This window comes from Polyodon spathula, chromosome 12 (genome assembly GCF_017654505.1).
Source record: "Polyodon spathula isolate WHYD16114869_AA chromosome 12, ASM1765450v1, whole genome shotgun sequence".
NCBI lineage: Eukaryota > Metazoa > Chordata > Actinopteri > Acipenseriformes > Polyodontidae > Polyodon > Polyodon spathula.
In genome coordinates, this window is record NC_054545.1 from 22,757,326 (window position 1) to 22,779,661 (window position 22,336).

A 22,336-nucleotide genomic window follows, 5' to 3' on the forward strand; every position below is an offset into this window, starting at 1 on the left:
TACCAATATAGCAACTGCACACAACAGCCAAGCGAGAATGCAGAATGGTGAATAGTCACCATTAGTAATGGCATTACCCCGACAAGCTGCTATCATTGGTGTTGCCACAGTATGTACCTATATGACAGCAGATGAGACCACACAATATATCGTGCACACATACATACAGGCCATTCAAATACACAATTGATCCATAGCTAGGCACCGAGTTTTCAAATTAATGTACTGATAATGCCACAGCTTTATTGAATACGGACAGTATTGTATCACAAGAAAATAAATAAGTTTCTTTAAAGTCCAACTGATCAAAAACATACAGCTATGTCGGAAGTAAAATAAAAAAAAATTAAAGGCTTTAGATACTGTCTTTTTTTTTTAATGATTTCTTTTTTTTTTTTTTATGTAAGTCGTGCCGTGACAAAGTCTACTGTGGTAACGCACTCTGATTTGTAAATGTAACGAGTTCATTCACCTGCAGAGAAAACATCAATCAAGCATTTTTATATACACAATACACAGAAATGCATTGTTATTCATTCTACTCACCCATCTGAACATCATGATTAAGCCCAGTTTGTAGGTTTTTGAGTTTCGCCGAAATGGATTTTTTTCGTTATGCCATTTTTTTGTAAGAATAATAATATTTCCTAAATACGCTCCTAAAATGTTAATTGTAGCCTAGTATAATTTCTCAATAAATGAACAGTCTCTGTACAGTTAGCAACACTGACATTCAGCAGACTGGACAGCTGCATAAAAACAGCCAGAAATTAAACATAACTGTTTGTCCAGCCTCAGCTAACATATGATTGGACTGCTGCAAAGAAAATACAAGTCTTTGATTAGTTGATCGTGTCACCGGTCTGACTTTAGGAAAACATTAGCATGCCTTTCACAGCAAGAGTGCCCTGTCGGTGTTTGCCTGTCCGAACTGCAGCTGCCCACCCCTCACTCGTAATGCACAGCAACCTGTGGAATAGCCAGATAAAGAAATGGGCCACAAGATGGGTGTATACAATATTTATAAAATTAATTTACAGATGTATGGCAACACGCAGCAAAGATAACAAGCAGGACCCCCCTCCCCTCTTCATCCTTCTCTCAATCTTCATTTCCATACTTCGATGGCACACGTTGGATGCCGAAATGCCTGTGAAGCAGTGAAGAACACATAACTGTATATTTAAACACACTACTGTTGTCCATCATATCAATACAGTGGTAAAACACAGAACTGATCCGCCCATCTGGTATGGGGGTGGGGGGGTGGGGGTGGAGGTGTTGAGGTTCTGTACTATTTTACGTTTATACTGTTGTACCCAACTCCAGAGTGGACTGTTACTCCGACACTCTTTGAGCCAGCGGTGCGCAGTTATTGGAACTAGCACATCGCAGGTATCGCGCAGATATTGGTATATTCAGATGAATTAGGGCTTTCGCCCAATTCAGATTTGAATGCACTATGTGCATATTGAATGTCCACCTAGAATACATTTGCATCACATGTTTCTAACTACTGATGCATTACCATATGCTAATAGGACCGTATTAAAGGAACAGAAGGAAGGCAGAGTGCTGGACAGAGGTGAGTGCATGTTTCCACACTCGTCTGTTGGGCATGGGAATATGCTATAAATGTCACTGACATGAATATGTTATGGAAACCAAAAAAAAAGAAGCTTATTGCTTGTGTGTTTTTGTCGCAAATTGACTGTGGTGATGCAGTACATAGGTTTGCATCACCATCAACTTTAGGTAAACTGGACTCGCTATATCATGCAGCATTGAGGTACAATACAAATACAAGAATTAATACTCATCATTGTACATTATACAATTTGGTAGGCTGGACAGATTTATTCGGAATACCCTGTTTACGTGGCATGGAATAGCTGTTCAAATTTCCCACTATTCTGAATAAAACTGGAATCCTGATAGAACAGGATAACTGTAACAGGTGCCCGGATAGCAATACGGGTGCAGTCAATTGCACCTACCATGAACGCGACCTCATAAAAACCCTGCATTATCTCCTCACTGTTTGCTCTGGTACTGGGGAATTGAATATGTTCCTCAGCATGTGCAACATGGTTATGAAACGGTCGAGGTGGCGGGACACGGCTGACTGGGTGATCCCCACTGTAGCCAGGATACACATACAGACAGACATTATCAATTGCTTAAACAAGGCATGACTGCGCAGGTTTGTTCTGGCCAGGTCATCGTGCAGCATGTGGCATAGATGAGTCGAGACGATACCTGGACACTATTTTCTCATTGCTGAGCTCCTCATATGTGTACCAGCCTCGGCACAAATCCTTTCATCATATCTTCACCTATGTCGGGGTTGCTGTTGCTGGGTGTGCCTGGCATCATTCACATCCACATGTCGACGGACACGCTGCATGCTACCCACGTTTCCCATTGTTGCCTGTTTGTAGTCAGTGCTGGAATGGTAGTGTGCGCTGAGTCCTTTTTTAACAATCCTTATTCTGCGTGTTTCAAACCAGGTTTTGAATATACCAGGATCACATATATTGTCGGCCACTCCCCCCAATATTGCTCGATGCATACATTTAATTTCTGCACAGTGCAGAATGAATTGTGACACGCAAAAGGAGGTTTCGAATAAGGCAACTTAGCACAACGGCCATTTGCGACGCGCATAACCCTCTGTGCAGGGTTAGAATAGAATGTTATCCTGACAACTACTTCCACAAAGCGTAAGCATGTGCATGACTTGTCCTGCCTCACTTGCAGGGGGCTGTGAGGATCTCTGTTTCTTTCCCAGCCCTGCCTCTGCTCCTGCCCCCCGCTCCTCCCACCACCACTTTGTGAAAAATTCCTGGTGAGAACCAGTGTTGCCAGGTCAATTGGGCTACTTTAAAAACACAGCCGCAGGAAATATTAAGGAGTCGCGGGTTGATAATGTAATTAGATTGGTGGCATAACTTTCAAATATTACTGTTTTCATGATGTTTGCAATATTGTTTGGGATACAGTACCAGCATTCGTATTTCAGTAAAAGGATCACGCTGTAATTTGGATGCTAGTATGAATGTTGATTTGTCCCTTCAGTGCTTCATATGCATTTGTTGTAGTGGCGTGTGGTTGAGCTGTACTGGGGCTTGTTTCTATCAAATTTATATTAGGTATCTTTTCTTACAAAAGCTTTTAATTGTTTTTTTATGCATAGGCCTATGTGTTAATAATAAGCTTGCGTTCAGTTAAAAGAAATAATTGGGCTACTTTGGGCTATAAACCTAGCAGAAATCTGGCAACCCTGACGAGAACCCTGATCATGACCTGGAGATTTACCACTCTGCATTGACTTGATGGTCCGTGTAACATAACCTCAAGATGACAGTGGTGCTTCGAAGTCTGCTCTAGATTGAAGGTCAACTGAAGGTACAAGACCCTCAAAATAGGAGTGAAACAGAATGTTTTGTAGGAGTTTCAGAGGAGTAAAGAGTAGAATAATAGCTTTTAAGTTTGTTATTAACGTTAAATTGATTCACAGTAGTTGATCCAGATTGTGTATTTATTTCAGTGCTCAAGTGCGAAGCAGCATACAGGTGGAGCTGAACAGCTAACAGTTTACTGGCTTTGTTGCCATATTTGTAGGTGGCATGATGTGATTTATGCAAAAGCTGTTCAGCATGGTTGGTAGAAAGAAGGTTAAATTCAGTTTGCAAACCCAGCCTTTTTTTTTTTTTATAAAGATTAGGGCAGTGGTCCTCCAAAGTAATTTTGGCACGTGCATAAAGTGAACTTACTTGGCTGTTTGCAGGCAAGCTGACTATTGCGTAGGTTCTTATCTTACACAGTGACTTATCGTGACATTATGTATATATAAGAACAGCATAAGCGAGCAGTACTGTCAAGACTGCTGTGGCGCTTTTAATCCTGGAATAATTCTGCTCGCTCTTCTTTGTACTCTTTCTAGAGCAGCAATATCCTTTTTGTAGCGAGGTGACCAGAACTGAACATAATATTCAAGATGAGGTCTTACTAATGCATTGTACAGTTTTAACATTACTTCCCTTGATTTAAATTCAACACTTTTCACAATATATCCAAGCATCTTGTTGGCCTCTTTTATAGCTTCCCCACATTGTCTAGATGAAGACATTTCTGAGTCAACATAAACTCCTATGTCTTTTTCATAGATTCCTATGAACTATCATCTCCAATATGATATTTATAATGTACATTTTTATTGCCTGCGTGCAGTAGCTTATACTTTTCTCTATTAAATGTCATTTGACATGTGTCTGCCTAGTTCTGAATCTTGTCTAGATCATTTTGAAAGACCATTGCTGCTGCAACATTGTTTGCCACTCCTGTTTTTGTGTCATCTACAAATTTAACCAGTTTGCTTACTATACCAGAATCCAAGTCATTAATGTAGATTAGGAATAGCAGAGGACCTAATACTGATCCTTGTGGTACTCCACTGGTTACCACGCTCCATTTTGAGGTTTCTCCTCTAATCAGTACTTTGTTTTCTACATGTTAACCACTCCCTAATCCATGTACATGCGTTTCCTTGAATCCCTACTCCGTTCAGTTTGAGAATTAATCTTTTATGCAGGACTTTGTCAAAAGCTTTCTGGAAATCCGAAAATCAATAGAAGCAATAACCTTAAAGATTTAAAGGCATGCCTCCCCTCTAGTCATTTCCACCATTTCGATTTTGTCAGTCGTGCTCCCCACCGGGTTTTCCCATTTTATATGGGGGGATTTGAAATCCCACATTAGTATGGCTTCTCCTTTGCTACACACATTTCTAACGTCATTGTATAACAGATTATTTTGCTCGCCGTCTGAATCTGGCGGTCTATCGCATGCTTCTATTATTTTGCCCTTTTGAATTTTTGACCGTTGTAATGACCTATATTGTTTCAGAGTGGTGTTCTTTTGTCCAGATTTAACACCTGGGCTTCAAGACTGTTTCTTAGGTTTAGCACTACCCCTCCACCTCTTCTGTCTTTCCTATACAGTGTATACCCACAAGTATTATATTCGACCCCATCACTCTCAGACAACCACGTTTCTGTAACACCAATCACATCATAGTTACCTGTTAGTGCAGTAGTTTCAAGTTCTAACATTTTGTTATTGATACTTCTAGCATTTAGATAAATACATGTAATGGCTGTCTTATTGAGTTGTTGCCCTTGTTTTTGACGCGGTCTCCCTTCTGTTTTTTTGTTGATTTTTTTCCCCCCTTCCTTTCTAGTTTACAATACTGTGATATTTACAGGAAGCCAAAGAGGGAAGCAGTCTATTAACCATTAGAATATAATGAATTTGTGAGTGGTGGACTCTGGTTAAAAAAAAAAAAAAAACTCTTGCAGAAGGAAATAAAAAAAGCCCATTGGGTCAGAGATTTTGTAAATGTCAAGAAAGGAATGAATAACAGTATCAGATATAGAGTGAGAAGTTGATTTTGTAGTGGAGCGTTCCAGACGAGTCTAAAACACAAATAAAATCTCCTGCTGTGATCAGTTGGTGAGTGTGAAGTTCAGGAAGGGAAGACATAAGATTAGTAAAAAGTTGGGTCTCATCCCAGTTGGGTGCATAAAGATTGGCCAAGATCACTGGTTTATCCAACAGCTTGCCTATTGCTATAACAGAACGCCCATTAGAGTCAAAGATAGTCTGGGAAGCAGTAAAGGGGACGTTTCTGTGCACAAGAATTGCTGTGCCTCTAACCTTTAGTATAAAAGTTGTATGAAATAACTACGCCACCCATCTCTTTCGAGTACAGAAATGGTCAGAAGTATGTAGGTGGGTCTCCTGTAGGTAAGTAATTCCGACATTTAAGTTTTTGCAGATGGGTGAAAACCTTATTTCTCTTTAACAGGGTGGTTCAGCCCCTTCACATTCCAGCTAACAAAGTTCACTGAACATCTACCAGTATTTAGTCCAGATGTAGGTGCCATGAATTAGAAAAACCTTTAATACTCTAAACTGTAGTAGCACACACAAACTGTCACTGAAAATCGGCAGTCCCTCGTCTCCTAGCAAAAAAGTACAATGAGAGATCAGAGAAGATAGACAAAGAAAACACAGAACAGAGCCCCAAGCTGCCCCCCCCCCCCTAGACCAGCCTGTCCCCAAACCTGAGTCTGCTAACTCTGTGCTATCAAACTTAGCTACCATAGCTAGCACTACCAGTAGGAACGGCAAATACCACTGTCCCCTGCAGACAGCAAAAGTAAATAATTAAATAATAAACTGAGCAGTGCAATAACAAAGCAACAACATTCCGTCCATTGCACAGTAAGTGAAAAGTTGTTACGAGTCATAAAGTACAATCCTATGTGTATATCTCCTCCTTTTGAAAACACTGCACACGTAGGTATATGAGAAAATAATACAGTGATCATAATAATTATATAATGAGTCAGTGCATGAATATACTGATCTCTGTTAAAAGGAAAAGATTTTTCCTTTTTCCCATTCCCCCTCCTCTTGCTTCAGAGTCTAGTGCATATGTACAATTAGAGAAAGAAAAAAAAATTATATGTCACACATAGCCACACTTTTTTTTTTTTTTTTAAGAAAAGGTATTTGATAATGGCACCCTTTTTCCCTTTTACTATTATAAAAGTTCTCAGCAGCAAAAAAAAAGTCTATGGCAAGCCTCGGCATTGAAAATAAGCCAAATTACACGTGGAATCACACATGTGTTTGGCCATTATAACAGAAACATGTCCACTATATTGTAAAAGTGGATTTTTCGGAAATAAAATAAGTGTGCCACTGCATTGTGCAGGTATGTTTTTTGAGTTCTCTATTGGTGAAAAAATGTTTCAATAAAGTGAATTGAATACATACTGAGTACAGCAGTGTTATTGTGTGATGTGCATGTAGAGGGAGGGGGATTGCGGTGCGGCGAGGAGGGTGGAGGGGGGATTGCAAAGTTTTGCTTCTCCGCTTAGTGAAAAACTGAGATTTGGATCACAACTGAAAATAAGCACAGGTGCTAAGGGCACCCTCACGAGCCGGGGCTCTGGGCTAACTTTTTGGTAGAAGAAAAAATGTAGGAGCACACACACAGACCGTATATTAATATACATATAACAATTTTTCACCTTTGCAGGACTTGTTTTGAAACATTGTCCTCAGTTACATAGCACCAAATACATCTCCAAAATTTGCGCGTAGGCACTTTTGCTATACGTGATGACGTATTTATATTCCACTTGCACCGCTCCTGTCACGTTTCCTAGTCTTGACCTCACTTAACTAAATGTTAAAGTTTTATTTTCAAATTAAGAAAAAGACATACCCAAACTTTGTTCAATGATTATTTTGTTTTCTCCATAAATAAATCGACGCTCTCGCATTGATTGACTTTTTAAAAAATGCAGTCCTGCCTATTCGAACGGATAAGTCCATTTATTTATGTTTAGTTTTACAAGTCATGTGTGTTCAAGTATGGGGCCTTGATGTGAACTACACACTGATAATGTGCCGTGTCATTATCGGAAAGTATAGTTTGTTAACAACAGAACGAGAAACCAAACCCAAAGTTGGGTTTCTTTCTCGATTGCGTTACGTGTGCACACACACAGGTCCAGGAATGAGGTATGGAGGTAGTGTTTCAAAGAGCTCGATTAGCCGGGGCTCTGGGCTAACTTTTTGGTAGAAGAAAAAATGTAGGAGCACACACACAGACCGTATATTAATATACACAATTAACATTTTTCAACTTTGCACAAGATGTGCTAAAACAGAGAACAGTTACATAGTTTTCAAATACATCATCAAATAATAAATCACTAAATCAAAACATTTGAAATATATATATATATATATATATATATATATATATATATATATATATATATAGTTTTTTTACAAAGCTATTACTATATTAAAGTAAATAGTGAATCAATTCAATGAATAGACAAATTCTCCACACTTAACACTCTTTTAAAATCATTGAGACCACTTACGCATAAAGGGCAAGAGTTACAAACACATTTCCTCAGTAAGGAACCTTTTATCCCTTGGCGGTGCTATGTTGGACCAGGTCCGACATTACAATTTTCCCTTTCCAGTCCGATATCATCAAAAAGACGTAAAGCACAGGTCTCTAGTCGTTTTTTCTCCGGAAAAAGCCAAGAAAACCTTTCAATGGCCGAGTGAGACCGATAGGAGCTGAATTAAACCGAAAAAAGGGCGTATTTCATAGCCCCATCCACTACAGAGGACATGGACATAACAACAATGGAGATAGCTGCTTCTGCATCCAGAACTCAAAGAATGTCACAGACATTTGCCTTTTTGAGATGGTATAGTAATAAAATAATGACTTGGATCGCATTATTGAGGAGTTTGGTGATAAAACGAGTGACCAGGAGAGGATTTATCAGTATGCACGTCTATAAAGAGTTATATGAAATACAGGGAAGAAGGGGTAAGGCTTGGCTGGAGTGACCTTTTGTGATTCAGTGCCTTTTAAACCTGTTTTACTCTGGGGGGGGGGGGGGGGGGATTTTAAGCACTGCGTGTGAAAATAAATTGGACCTGACGCGCCTGACAAGCGCTGAATAAATGGACTGCTAAGGGTTAAAATCATATTTAAATTACACTAATTATATTATATTGTAATATTGCATGTTTTGACACTTAATTCAAATAACTAGAAATGAGGTACTTTTTTTGCTCGCCCCTGAATGTCAGCATTGTTTGCTGCTGAAGTCAAGTGATCCATGTGATGGTGAGTCACGCTATATTGGCCTCTGCCTTGAGCACCACTTTTGCCAAGCTGGAGAAACACATCCAGGGCGCTCTGGTTGTGTGGAACCCAACGTGTGCCCTTGACACTGGATGCGATGCGCATGAACACCAGGCTGTTCTCCCAAAGCATACAGCTCACTTTTTGAGCTTATCTGTGTGGTATGCAGTGAAATGAGATGACATGCTCCCTAACTCTTTTTAAAAGAGCAGTAACTTCCCCACGGATTCCTATGTTCACAGCAGCTCCGTCAGCTCCCACTGCAATTGATTTTTCCATCTAGCCATTTTCATCAGGACCAAGGGCATCAAAGTCAGCCTTTGTTGCATCAAGTACTCCTTTGAACAGAAATTCACATATATTATTGATATTATTAATACAAATATATATTTCAAAAGTAAATGCTTGCAGTCGCATACACTATTACTTTGACATGAAAACTTTTTTTTCCTCCTTTGTAAATAGCATGTTAGCTAATTATTTGTGGGTGAAAACATACAATGTACAACTCCTACATTTCTATACCTAAATGCCAAACTTTAACTATTTTCAGGTAACTATTTACAGGTAAGTGGTAGTAAATTTGTGTTTTTAAGTAACGTGCTGCTTCTAGCTATTTTACGAATTGATGTATGTAAACAACATTATTTCACAAAACTGCTACAGTCAGTTAGAATATTGCTTTGAATTCATGAAAATAAAGTACTATACTAAAAAAGAGCATCATGTAGCTACTCACCATTTGCATGTGAATGCATTAGCATCTGCTGTCCGATAAGACGATAGGCAGGCTTTCCATTCTCAAGTAGTCGCACATAAACGATTTCACACTCCTTGGTGGAAATGTCTGTGTCCCCATCAAGGAGAGTCTATAGGTAACGCGCTGCTTTGCTCTAACGGTCGGCTATCTGGGGTGCCAGGAAAAGGAAAGGCAGAGTTGACTATCTTGTGTATATAGAAGATCTTTGGCGATGACTAGGGTTGCCTGTTCTATGTAACGTTTGTAGCCAAAAGCTCAACCAAAATCTGCGAAATATAGCCAAAAGCTGTAGCCATTTTTTTTTTTTACTACATTTTACACTATTAAACAAAATTAACTAATTTGCCTTAAACATACTCATTTAGGACATATACAAGTACTTTAAATAAATAGTAATAGTAGGAGGAAGCCAAAAAAATTCACTTCTTGCAGGGTGCAATGGACACTGGTTGCTGACGAGATTCAGAGAATGCGTGGCACAAGGCATGTAATCTGCTAAAGAATTAATCTGTTTAATACCTGCTGAAGACCGGAATATTTTCCTGACATTTTGGCAGCATTGTCATAGGTCTGACCACAGCAATCCAAAATATTAATATGCAGCTTGTTTAGAGTAGATGGCGTACTTTCTGCAAGACTTTCACTGCTGTGACTGGAAATGTACACACATTTCAGAAAGCGTTCAATGGGCTTCCGCTTTCATTAACATGATGAACAGTGAATGCCAACTGATCAACACGAGACGCATCGGGGTGCTGTCGGCTGATCGGGAGTAATATTTTGCAGTGTGGATTTCATTCCGGATTACTTGCTGAACTTTCTTGCCCATCAACTGCACAAAATCATTGCACACAGTGGAGGAAATATATGATGGATTCCCACGTCCTCCATTTCCAAACATCTCAATGTGATTTGCGAAGAAGTTATCGAAATTGGAAATCAGCTCTAAAGTTCCCAAATAATTCCCGTTCTGAACAGATCCAATTATTACGTCATCGCCACAAAATGAGAGCCCTCTTTCGGCAAGAAATTTTATTCCCTCCACACAACTCGCTTTAGCACCTCTCTCCAGTACTGTTTCTCACTTTGAAACTGTCCTTACGAAAGTAACCTATAGGTTTCTGTAGACCTATTGGCCAAATGTCCCAGTTCTCTATAGACACCTATAGGTTTCTATAGGCCAAATGTCCCAATTCTCTCTTTAAAAAAAAAAAAAAAAAAAAACTATTGGTTCAATACAATAGCCTATATGTCTTCTATAGAATTATATAGGTAACCTATTGGTTATTTTCATAAGGGTGAAGTGACAGTCATGGCAGATTGGTGGTAAATTCTATTTTCATGCTCTGTAATCTGTGTTGTAGAATGGGCCCAATCATTGAATCCATTGCAAAACAAACACCGTATGCATCCGCATTGGGCTCACCTATACCTGTTTCAGAAGTCTCTAAGAGGGGGCTCCCTGCTCTTCAGCTTGTTCTGGTTCAGGCTGTACTGGGCCTTGGACTTCATCAACACATCTTGAGGTTTCGCCTGTTCCAAGGCCAGTGTCTTTTACCAGGTGACTAAGTATGCTTAGGGTTAGGGTTAGTGCACATTGGTTAATCTGGGCTTGTGTGTACTTACATTAAGACTTTGTACTCTTATTGGGACAGCCAACATTTTCTTCTGGAACTTTCAGTTTTTTTTAGTTGTCTTGGATCCTCAATGGGGAAAAGTTTTGGACAGCTCTGGTACACATCCTTCAAAGTAATGTTGCATTTTACTCACCCAAAATACATTTTACTCCACATATGGCAAGATTTTCAAAAAACAGTGTTATTGTATCAGACGCGTGGTATTGTACCGAGAGCTTTAATAGCAAGTGGTTTTCAACCGTTAATGAATGCATTCATTCTTGTTCAAAAGCTTAATTATCTCAGGTCACATACATCACTTCCTGTCTAAATGACTAGATAAGGGAAACTCATTAATCAAAATGCATGTTAACGAGATCAAGAAAAATGAATGGAAGCATTTCGCTGTTATGGAAACTACTAGCATACAGACGAGCAGCAGCAAATGGAAATAAAATAACAGGAATGTCTGTGCTGTGTATAATTTGTAAACTTCATTTAATATTGTGCATTTTGTCATGCAGAATGTACATTTATTTAGAGCACTTCACATATAAAATAATGATTCACGATTTCAGGCGTGTGGGTAAAAATCAGACTCCATGAATTAAAAAAAAATAATAAATAAATACATTTAAACCCCACTAGTCATTTACCCTCTTTTGGAGGGATATTTTGTCTCAGCTTGCTTTATACAACTCTTTTAATGTGCATTTTGCAATCTGTTTTTGGTTAAAGAAAAACAAAAATACCATAAACCATCAATGTATATTGGTTGGAATTTATTTTCTTATGTTGACATCTTGGAAGTGTTGTGTTTTTAGTTTGTTAGCTATATTATACATGCATACCATGTATGTAACACTTCATTATATATTTATTCACCTTTTTAAAATTACGATAACTCAAACACAATTTGTTTATAATTGTTCAGTGAATTCCTCTAACCATGTATTTTCTCTGGTACTCTTTGCTCGCCTCTGCGATAAATAAACTCAACATGATTAGAAGTAGCCACCGAACACTTACAGTATTATAAGAACATTTTATATGCATACAGACGAGTGAAGGTGAACGTGTACATTGCACATGAGGTGGGGTGGGAGTCTGACAACATTAAATCCATTTAGGCAAATTCCATGTCAATGATATCATCACATTCCCAGTGGATGTCTGCCCTTGCACCCTGTTCTTTGTTTTTGTGTGTTTTAAGACCAGCATAATGAATTGCATCTGATCTTGTTGCTAAGAAACTGACAAGCTTAAAGCAATCAGCTGTCCAATCACCAAAAGTGTACAGATAAAAATCTTTCTGTGCATTTGTTGCCTTTTTTAAACAAAGGGCTGCCTTTGTTTACTTTAGTGGCTTTATTTTTTGTTGATAACCTTTTATGAAACAGCTAAGTTAAAACACTGTGGCAAATGGCAATAATGTGAAACATTGAATAAACATTGACTCATATTTATTCATATGTATTCATAATGTGATGGGACTTTTTTATTTTTTTTTTTCCATTTAGAAATAAAAAACTCTTCTCTGTTGTGAGTAAGGTCCTCCAATACCTCTCATTTTAATTGGGACAGCTGCTTATTCAGGATATTTTTACATCTCAAGTGGCACTGACTAGTTATGTCACAAACGGGATCTTCACAGTTCAATCCTCTTGAACAGAAGGTACGGCTTTCAAACTTGTTGCCATGCAGAAAAATTTACAATTTGCACAGCTTTTTATTGTATGAAGGTGATTTTTAGCCGTACTCTGTTTTGGCTCCCTCTTAAGTTATCTATTGAATTGCTATCCATTACACAGTTCCACACTAGTGTTCCAGATGTTGTTGTTAATAATAATAATAATAATAATAATATTTCTTTTATATAGCACCTTTCATAGTGGACCACCATCACAAAGTGCTTTGCAAGAGACGAGACTAGGGATTGTGAGCTATGCATCAGCTGCAGAGTCAATTACAACAACCTCTCACCCACAGATCTACAACTTATGCTCTGCTAAATCTTCACTTCAGTTATCCATTGCAAGGATAAAACTTCTAGATGGATACAAATCCCAAGCTAATTGCACTGACATACATGTGGCTACGTCATGTGGCTGGCAGATTCAGCCCTTCAGTGCTGAAAGTGATCATTATGTGTTTCAGTGAATGAACTGAGCTCTATTCATCTGAGGAAGGGTTTCTGCTATTGAAATAAATAATGCTGTGGTAGTATCACAGATTTAATGATGCCATCTGTCAGATATGTTGTCTGGTTGATACAGGATTATTTCAGTAATCCATTTTTGGGTTAAAAGTTAACATTTACCTGGCAAATTTAAAAATATATATGTATTATATATAATATGTATTAAACCAGTATTTAGTTGCCCCATATTGCACACCCATGTATTACATGTATGTTCACGCATGCAAAGGGTTTGCATGTATTACATGTAGCTAGTAATTCTATCTTTTTCTAGTTCAGCGGTTTTCAAACTTGGGTACGCGTACCCCTGGGGGTACTCGAGCACTCCTCAGGGGGAACATGAGAAAAATCCTGTAATGGCGGTGTGACAAAGTGCCCACCCCTGTGTATATTATCTGTTATGTGTTGCGTGTGGTGTGTTTAAATGTTGGTGTATAGACATTGGTACACGGGATATAAACGGGTCTGTGTAACACGAGTGTTTAAAATGTATATGTGTATTTAGGCACGAGGATTGCACAGCACTTCACGTGCAAGTAAAATGTAATAATATGTGAGCACGGGGAATTGCACTTTATTAACTCACGTGCTGGGATTCAAGTGAATAGTAATTGAATCCCAGCACAACAGTATATATAGATGCACGTTGTCACATACTGGCGGTTGGGTGTTCGGTGAGTGGAGAACGGGATTGGAGACGGAGGAAATAAGTATAGTAATAATAATAACAGAAAGTATCTGCTCACCGTGTTTGTCTGTCTAGTCCGTTTTGTTTGTCTTTTTGTTTTGGCGACGTGTGCTGTGTTTGTTTGTACAACCTTTTTATTTTCTGTTCTGTTTATTAAATGCTCAGCGAAACATTCGCTCAGCTCCACCAAACCACACCTCTTTGTCATTCATTCCTTTTCCTGGTTCTGACGCCGCCCACTTCGGCCGTCTCTGTGACAGGCAGACAACAGATTTATTTATTTATTTATTTACCACATTGTAGTACTTTGCGACTTAGTAATCGAATTAACAATGTTGAATCTCGTTTCAAATAAAACCACAGCCGTACTGGTGAACATTTCCTTTCTGTTGGGCGAGGTTAACTATAAACAACCAACCGGCTGCTGACAGTGAGTGAGCGCTGAGCGCACACATGGATAAATTACATATTTAAATGGCAGTCTGTAGGCTAAAAAGAAGAAGAAAAAATAATCGTTGATTGATGTTGCTTCTTTTAAAAAAGTGTAGTATTTACTAGGCATGTTTGCTTTCTGGAGTTTAAATGTTCAGTGTTTGTAGTTTAGTTTAATCAGTTCAGTGTGTTTTATCCAAGTTTATGTTTTTAAATAACAGTATTATTGAGTTTAGCAAGCAGCTGTGCCTCCCTCCTTTGACAGTGAAATCACTGCGCTGGAGCGCGTACACGACTGTGTTATCTTTACTTGCAATGCTTTATGGGTTTTTTGACTAATTCATTGAAGAACTCCTTTGTCGCTGCTAATTATTAGGCTAATAAAAGCAAAATGCATGGTATTATTAGTATTATTATTATTACAAAAATGGAATTGCAGATTTAATAATAATAATAATAATAATAATAATAATAATAATAATAATAATAAATCCCTAACTCCTGGATTGGGAAGTGTCTGAAATTGGAATCCCTACTCCAGATCTATTGAGTGTGTTCATATCATATAGTGAGTGCCCATCGACAAGCTCTCTGGCAGCTGATTAACATGAACAGACGACTGCACTAAACACTAACATGTAAGCATTTTGCTAAAAGTCATTTTTGACTGCAAGGTATAAATGTCGCCTTTCTACTTTAATCAAATTTAGTTTTTGGAAATATTCACTTCAAAACAATGTGTTTTCTGCCCTTGCATTGCATTCCCATCTAAAACTAGACAGATAGCTAACAAGTGAGTCTTCAATAAAACTCCCAAGGCGTGACTTTTTTTGAACGAATATGTTGAAAACGTTTATGTTGTGAAAATACAGAAAAGAATATACTTTAGTATTCAGTTCACATTGACATACTGTAGCTGTACATTATACATTTCAAGCTGCATAAATACAGAGCACATTACACTAGAAATAGTAATGAAACTATAGTATAGTATGTTTTACAATTCGCTTACATTACGCATGAACAAACAAGACAACCCTGAGGTAAATTAGCTACTAACTGGCTAATACAGCTGACTGTAGCCCCTCCTCCTTCCCTGTGCCTTCTGAGCCAGCAAATTAAGTCCTGTTTATTTTTTTATTTTTAATGACCCACTTAAATTTTTTTGTAACTTTATGTCCTATTCATTCATTTTAAAATACAGAATAACATACCCTTGTCTAGAGGCTACATTTTTTACTAATCAAGGTGTAGTTTTACTGAAATCCTGTAATAAAAAGCAGGCACATGCATCACACTGGTAGGTAAGCATTTTATATTTATTTTCAGTTAACATCAGCAAGTACTTAAGCCTAGTAATTTAGAAAATACCATTTTATTCTGTTTTCAAAGGTATATTATGGCCCTATCTCAGATGGGGGTACAGGGTAGACTAGATTTTTTGGAAAGGAGCCTAAAAAGTTTGAAAACCACTGATCCAGTCTTTTAGCAGACGCACACAGGACCTCGGTTTTTTACATTATTATTTATTATTATTATTATTATTATTATTATTATTTATTGATTTGCACATAGGACCTCGGTTTTACATCTTCATTATTATATTATTTTTTATTATTATTTATTATTATTATTATTATTAAAGTGACTTGCACATAGGACCTCTGTTTTACATCTCGTTATTACAGTAATCCGTTATGAATCTGACCTCTGTGGGACCAGAGTAAGTACACATATGTAAAAAATCAGATACACGAATTCTGTTTTAAATGCCTGTATACACAGCTGTAACAATTACTATATTCAAACAATTCTTTTTTTGATTCAGCTTTTATTAGGAAGCTCCCATAAATCCCTTGTTTAGAAAGATACAAGAAGTATTGATGCTTGTGACAGTAGCCATCTGTAATGTGGGTGCGTGCATTTCCTGCTGAGTGACAGGCAGGTGATTGAGAGGAAAGTTGAAGTTGATACGCCCCGCAGGCAACAGGATTTATTTACATCAACACACTGAACAGCTCATGTGATACGACCAGCAATGGCAGCACACGGAGCACATATAACAGTATACAAAAACTTTAGTGCAATCTCTGAACTAATCTTCTCTGTTCAATAATAAACAAACTCCAGCTTCTCGTCCGGCTCTCGGTGGTTTCGACTTGCTTACTCAGTCTTCGGTATCCAACCCTGGTTCTGGTTTTCTTACACACACACACACACACGCACACACACACACGTCTGCGAATTTCAGCTTCTTTAGCTCAGTTGGCTTTGGTTTTGCAGCAGCCCTGAGGTGAATAAATGGAACCTTTTTTTATACCTGATTCCCCGCTGGAACACATGTACCTGTTGATTTTCTCCACAGCTGGTAATCACACACAGCAGGCAGGCTCTCCCAGGAGCGTCGGGTACTTCACTAATTAATTACAATAAATACACACCTATTTACAAAATAAATCCCTCGTCCTGTACAGGGATCCAGCCCTGCCATAGTGCTGCATACACTTACGTTAGTGCCAGGTAATTTACACAGCAGCAAAATTCATAGGTTTACAAAAAAAAAACAACAACAACTTTAAATCGTAAGCACAACTCGCTTTGGCTTTCCTGTAGCCATTTTGCATTAGCGCTGCACACGTGGGTGACATTGCTGAAGAGCTTGATCATGACAGATAAACACAGGGCCTGCGTTAAGAGTACACTTCCAAACATTTGATTTCTTGCAGATAGCTGTTCAGACTGTTGGTGTGGTGGTGCGTCTTACTTTTAATAGACAGCCTTGATTTTGTTATCGATTTTAATAGTAGTCTACTCATTGCCAGATTATCTAGATGTGGCAGCAGAGCTCCTTGCCGCTTGAATTGAATTTCTTTGTATTTTTTATTTTCCTTTTACAATGGCCCGACGAGGGTCCAACATAATACTCACAAGACTGTTTTGTCATACAAATTGTGATGTGTAAGGCCAGCCCTGGATATAAACGTTTAGGGCGGATATGTGAAGGGGCAGGTGCACAACAGATTACTATATTATGTTCTTTCATGCAAATACATTTGTAGTAGGGACTACTCTATGCTTGACAAATGCAGCCCTTGAGCTCTGCTCGAAGCATCCCATGTTATGATCGTCTTGTGCAGAGAGGAGCTCATTAAAGCAACAGCTGTAGTCTCTTTAAGCATCCTTGTAGTGGAGCTTGTTGGTTAAATCCTTAGCTGCTATTTCTCCTGCTCACATCTAGTAAATTTATTTTAGATGCAAACTTCATATTTCCAATGCTATGAAAACTCATCATGCAAATTCTAACGACACCCCTCACTTTGACCTGAACATACATTCTTGGGACAGAACTGTAATCTGTGATTCTGAAAACGGCCCTCCAAGCAGTCACAACCATAAACAGAATGCTTGGGTATATCCCAAAATTGTAGAGCACAAGTCAATGGAGTTTCTACAATGCACTGGTCTCCAAAACAAAGACCCTGAAGAGAGTCCAATGAAAAGCAGCCAGTCTAATCCCAGGGTTTCAAAGGTAGCTTGAAGGAATTGAAGCTATTTAGCCTGGAATACCAGATTGGCACCTGCAGTGTTATTTCTGCAATTAAGGGAATGGCTGTGTGTTACAAGCTCACTCTGTTGCCTCCTGTGGTTCTTTTTAATTACTTCAGTTCCACACCCTAGGCTTCTGCTTTAGCACACCTCTCAATGCAATTTCATATTTGTTAAGCAAATGCAATATGTTGATTTGCGCACAGTTTACACACGTGTTATTATTTGTCTTGTAGTTTTTAAATATGTAAACAGAAAAACAATTCTACAGTTCAGGGAGCAGTGTGAGTTAGTGCCTCAGGTGTGAAATTTCCACTTATATTCAGATCGTTTAGGGATCTAGGGCAGAAGAGTCCCTCCTAGGTGATTTGTTCCCAGTGCCTAATGTTCAGGTATAATAATCAACATGCAGATTTTTCAAAACCCACTGTTGTGAAATGCCTATACACCATGCTCTTCCTTAGTAATATTGTAAGAACTCCAAGCTCTCCTTGTATTTGAATTTATTAAGAATGGCTGAAATAAACTGGGGCATTGTGACAGGATGGCTGAGTAGTGAAGTTCCAAGACCATACACCTGACAGAGACACACAGGAAGGTACTATGGGTGAAAGCGTTTCTATTCAAAATCAAAAGGTTGTACAAAGAAACACCTGCTCTCAGAGCAAAAATAAAAGGTTCAACAAAGCAACTCTGGTACACCTAATCTAAACAAATACTGTGCTGGTCTATCCAGCACGAGTAGCAATTGCTTGCTTTCTTAATTTTGTTTTTGTTTCTCTCTGGCTCTTACACACACGTTACTCGTCTCGAACACCCACATCAGACATGTTTATATAAACGTAGCCACCTCCAAATTAACAGCCAATTAATCATTTTTGAGTCTCCTGCGTTCTGCGCAGGTTTAGTGGGATGGGACTTTAACCCCATCCATGCTGCCAAACAATAACAAACAAAAAAAATCACATTTTTAAATAAATTCAAAATACCTTTTTAAATACAAAAACATCTAACATGAAATACTGTACTGCTATTGTAGACTTTTGAGATACCACTTTGTAGTTTTAGATTGCATGATAAATAAAATATCAATTATGTTCATAATTATTTTTTTCTTTTTTTTTTTTTAAATGATGTCTGCATCCTAATATTCTACTAGGTGATGCAAAACTGTTGGCAATATACGTAAATTATATTCGAGTACATAGCCTACGGTGTGGTACTGACAACTACTGTACCGCACAGTGCATGCCGCTCCTGTGTGTCCGGGGGCAGACTAGCGGTACCACACTGTGAAAATGCCCAGAGGTGCCACGTCACGCCCGTCTGTCTCGGACTCTAGGCCTCTACATTCGCTTTGGACAAGCCAGATCAGAAGTAGGCCCACTGTATTCAAGTTTTCTTGATTTTGGTTTTGTTTTAAATCTACCTTTTTTTTTCTACCTTTTGTTTCAAAGCATGTTGTGTTTGGATTATATGGCAATATTATATAAAAAAGAAGCTGAATTTAGTATGATAAATTAGTCGGGATTTGTGAGATTAATTCAAATGTTTTGCTTTGGACATAAAATGTTAACAGTAATGAGCAACCGTAGTTCAGATAGAAATTACTGTTTGTTAAATATAGTATTTTTTTATTATTATTATTACAATGTTAAAGGGACATCTGATGCGGATGCACGCGTATTCTTTTTAGTTGTTAAACTCAAGTCCTTTTGTATTTCTTTCTAATCTGCATGCAAGTCATGCCTTTTTGTTTAACTATTATGCAGAATAGTGTTTTTAGTTATTGGACCTTCTGTTAAAAACAAATATTTTATTGAAAAATAAAATGTCAATGCATCGATTATCGTTGATAAATGCCTATATGATAATCGAATACAAAATAGGGGTGCCAATTTGCACTGTTAACCTTGGAACCTTGGTTTGCCTGGTTTTTTTTTTTTTCTGAACCTTTTACCACCTTAGTTTTATCTGTCTACATGTTTTTAGTGGCACGTTAAATGGAAATGTGGGCTGCCATAATTTCTCTTTTGGTAGCCTGTCAAAGTACCACACGATAGTGATTTGTCCACCCCTTTGCAGCAGCCCTGACAGGAATATACCTGCTTATTAGATTCCACACCTTGTAATCGCACACAGAAGAGCAGGCTCTCCCAGGAGCGTCAGGTACTTGATTATTTATTTACAATCATTGCACACAATATTTGAGATATATACATATATACACACACACACACACCCTCTTCAATCACTCGAATGAAAGAATGTCTTTGTATTTTGCCCATATTTTTATTTTTTTTTTAAAGAAAAAAATAACTTGAGTCCTTCAGGTAACAAAATAAAATGTTTTTGTACCTTTCTGTCTGTGAAACCCCCAAATCTACTGAATAATTAGAAATATATATTTTAGTTTTTTGCTTATTGGAGTGAAAAATCTGTAAGAGAAGTATGTTTTATAGTTTTTATAATATAATGTTCTCTCAAGAGTCCTGGTACCAACAAATACCACTTTGAAATCTCTACTTCTGAAAATATGTACTGTATATTTTGTTTATTAATTTCAAAGACAGAAAGACATTGAGCCAGAAATGTTAAAAAAAAAAAAAAAAAAAAAAAAAAAAAAAAAAAAAAACACATCAATATTTTTCAACAAAACCTTCAGAAAGGATTGTAAGGCCTTTCAGGACAAAGAGTAACACATTTTATACATGTATCTTTGAAAACACGAAGCGGAATACATAATACAAAAATACTAATACTAAATATAGTAGAGCTGTTAGGTTTCTGAAGTGCTTTGTAATGTTCTCTAGTGTTCTGACAAAAAGGACACCAATTGCAAGATGCTACTGTAAACGGCAGTGCAGTAACCACGCTAGCAACTAGTCTTCGGTTTGAATGACGAGTTGAAGTCAAAACAACTGGATGTAGTCAGATAACGATCCTGAAAGTAATTTTTGCATATCGCAGTAATGGCACAGGATGGTACTGTCTTCTCTAACAAAGCCAGCTTTGAATAAACTTTAAAAACATGTGAACACGTCACTGAACAAACAGCACAAGCAGCATTAGCAAATGTATTCTAGGAGATATTTTTAGAACTGAAGTTTACTTAAATGTACAAGCCTGCACTCAAATCTGAATTAAAAAGTTAGCAGTACTTTTATTGTGGCTAAAGTAACTTAACATTTTTTTGCCACATTGGAAAAACTTTAGCCACTTAATACTATAAAGACGTTATAAACATACTGTTTCAACAAGGCAAAAAGACGTGCATTTTATCTGAAAACATGCAGATATTCGACATATAATGCTAGACCCTACCATTTACAATGCGCATTATATTTCATTCCCAGTTAATAAATGCCAAACTTAGTTCCACGTGAAAAAACATTTCCTAAATTCTAAATCAGGTTTGCATTGATATTCATGTACTGCTTAATCCTTTACATTATTCTGACTGTGACACTGTTTTCTTTTCACTACAGAACGGTCAAGCAAAATTATGCCAGTAGACGTTGCTATTAGTGTATCTTAATATTAATGCTTCCTTGACCAACTCTAGACAGAAGATTGTAATAGTGTGAATATAATATTAGTAGGATTGTACAGTGATTACTGTGTTCTTTCACCTATGACTACTGACAGTAAAATATTGCACAGATTTTGGCATTAAAACTCAATAAATCATAGTGAGATAATATACTTTTTAAAATAATAAATGTGTTTATTATTTTATTACATTACTCCTCATTTGAAGAGATTAAAGAGATAGTAAATAATGGGGGGGGGGGGGGGGCAACATAGCATGTGATCTTGCTGTGTGTTTCTGGCTTGCCATCTGTGAAAATGTTCTTTTGTGACCAGAGGGTATGTTTGAAACCATGATTGCTTCACCTTCCTGTGACTAGTATCACGGTCATATTTTAGTTATGTGCATGGGTGACGTCTTTTTGATTCTGGTCATTTATCTGTACAATTTTTTGTTTTCCAACATTTTATTCCCGTTTGGATGCCATGTGGGTTTTCTTTTTTTTGTTTGTTTACAAGCAGTGCCGTCTGCTGATTGTTTCTATTAGAGCCTCTGTCCTCCCGTTTGTGGCATGCATATGTTACGTGATCAAGCTAAAGGGCTTTCATTTGGCAACATGAAATCAAACTAAACAGTCTGTATTGACTTGTCTACCAGCACAAATTGAATGTGCTGGCAGTCTGTTTTGAGATATTCTATCTTTTTTATTTCAAGGTCTTTAGGAAAAAATCCAAAGTTCCACAATTTTACAATAATCCTTTTGTATAACTTTAGTTTCCCATAGGTAGGTTTTCAAATAGTATGTAG

At 37.7% G+C, this 22,336-nt stretch overlaps 1 protein-coding gene across 4 annotated transcripts in view; it reads left to right on the forward strand.

Annotated features, from left to right (window-relative positions):
• Positions 1-22,336, forward strand: part of LOC121324376 (cysteine-rich and transmembrane domain-containing protein 1-like) — a 52,130-nt gene that overhangs the window by 9,871 nt on the left and 19,923 nt on the right. Inside the window, exon 1 of one of the 4 annotated variants that reach the window (XM_041266131.1) lies at positions 12,785-12,806. The exons of the other annotated variants lie outside the window; for them this stretch is intronic. The gene's annotated coding sequence lies outside the window, so the exon portion shown is untranslated. Of the gene's footprint in view, positions 1-12,784; positions 12,807-22,336 lie in introns of those variants that run through there. 4 annotated transcript variants of the gene reach the window in all.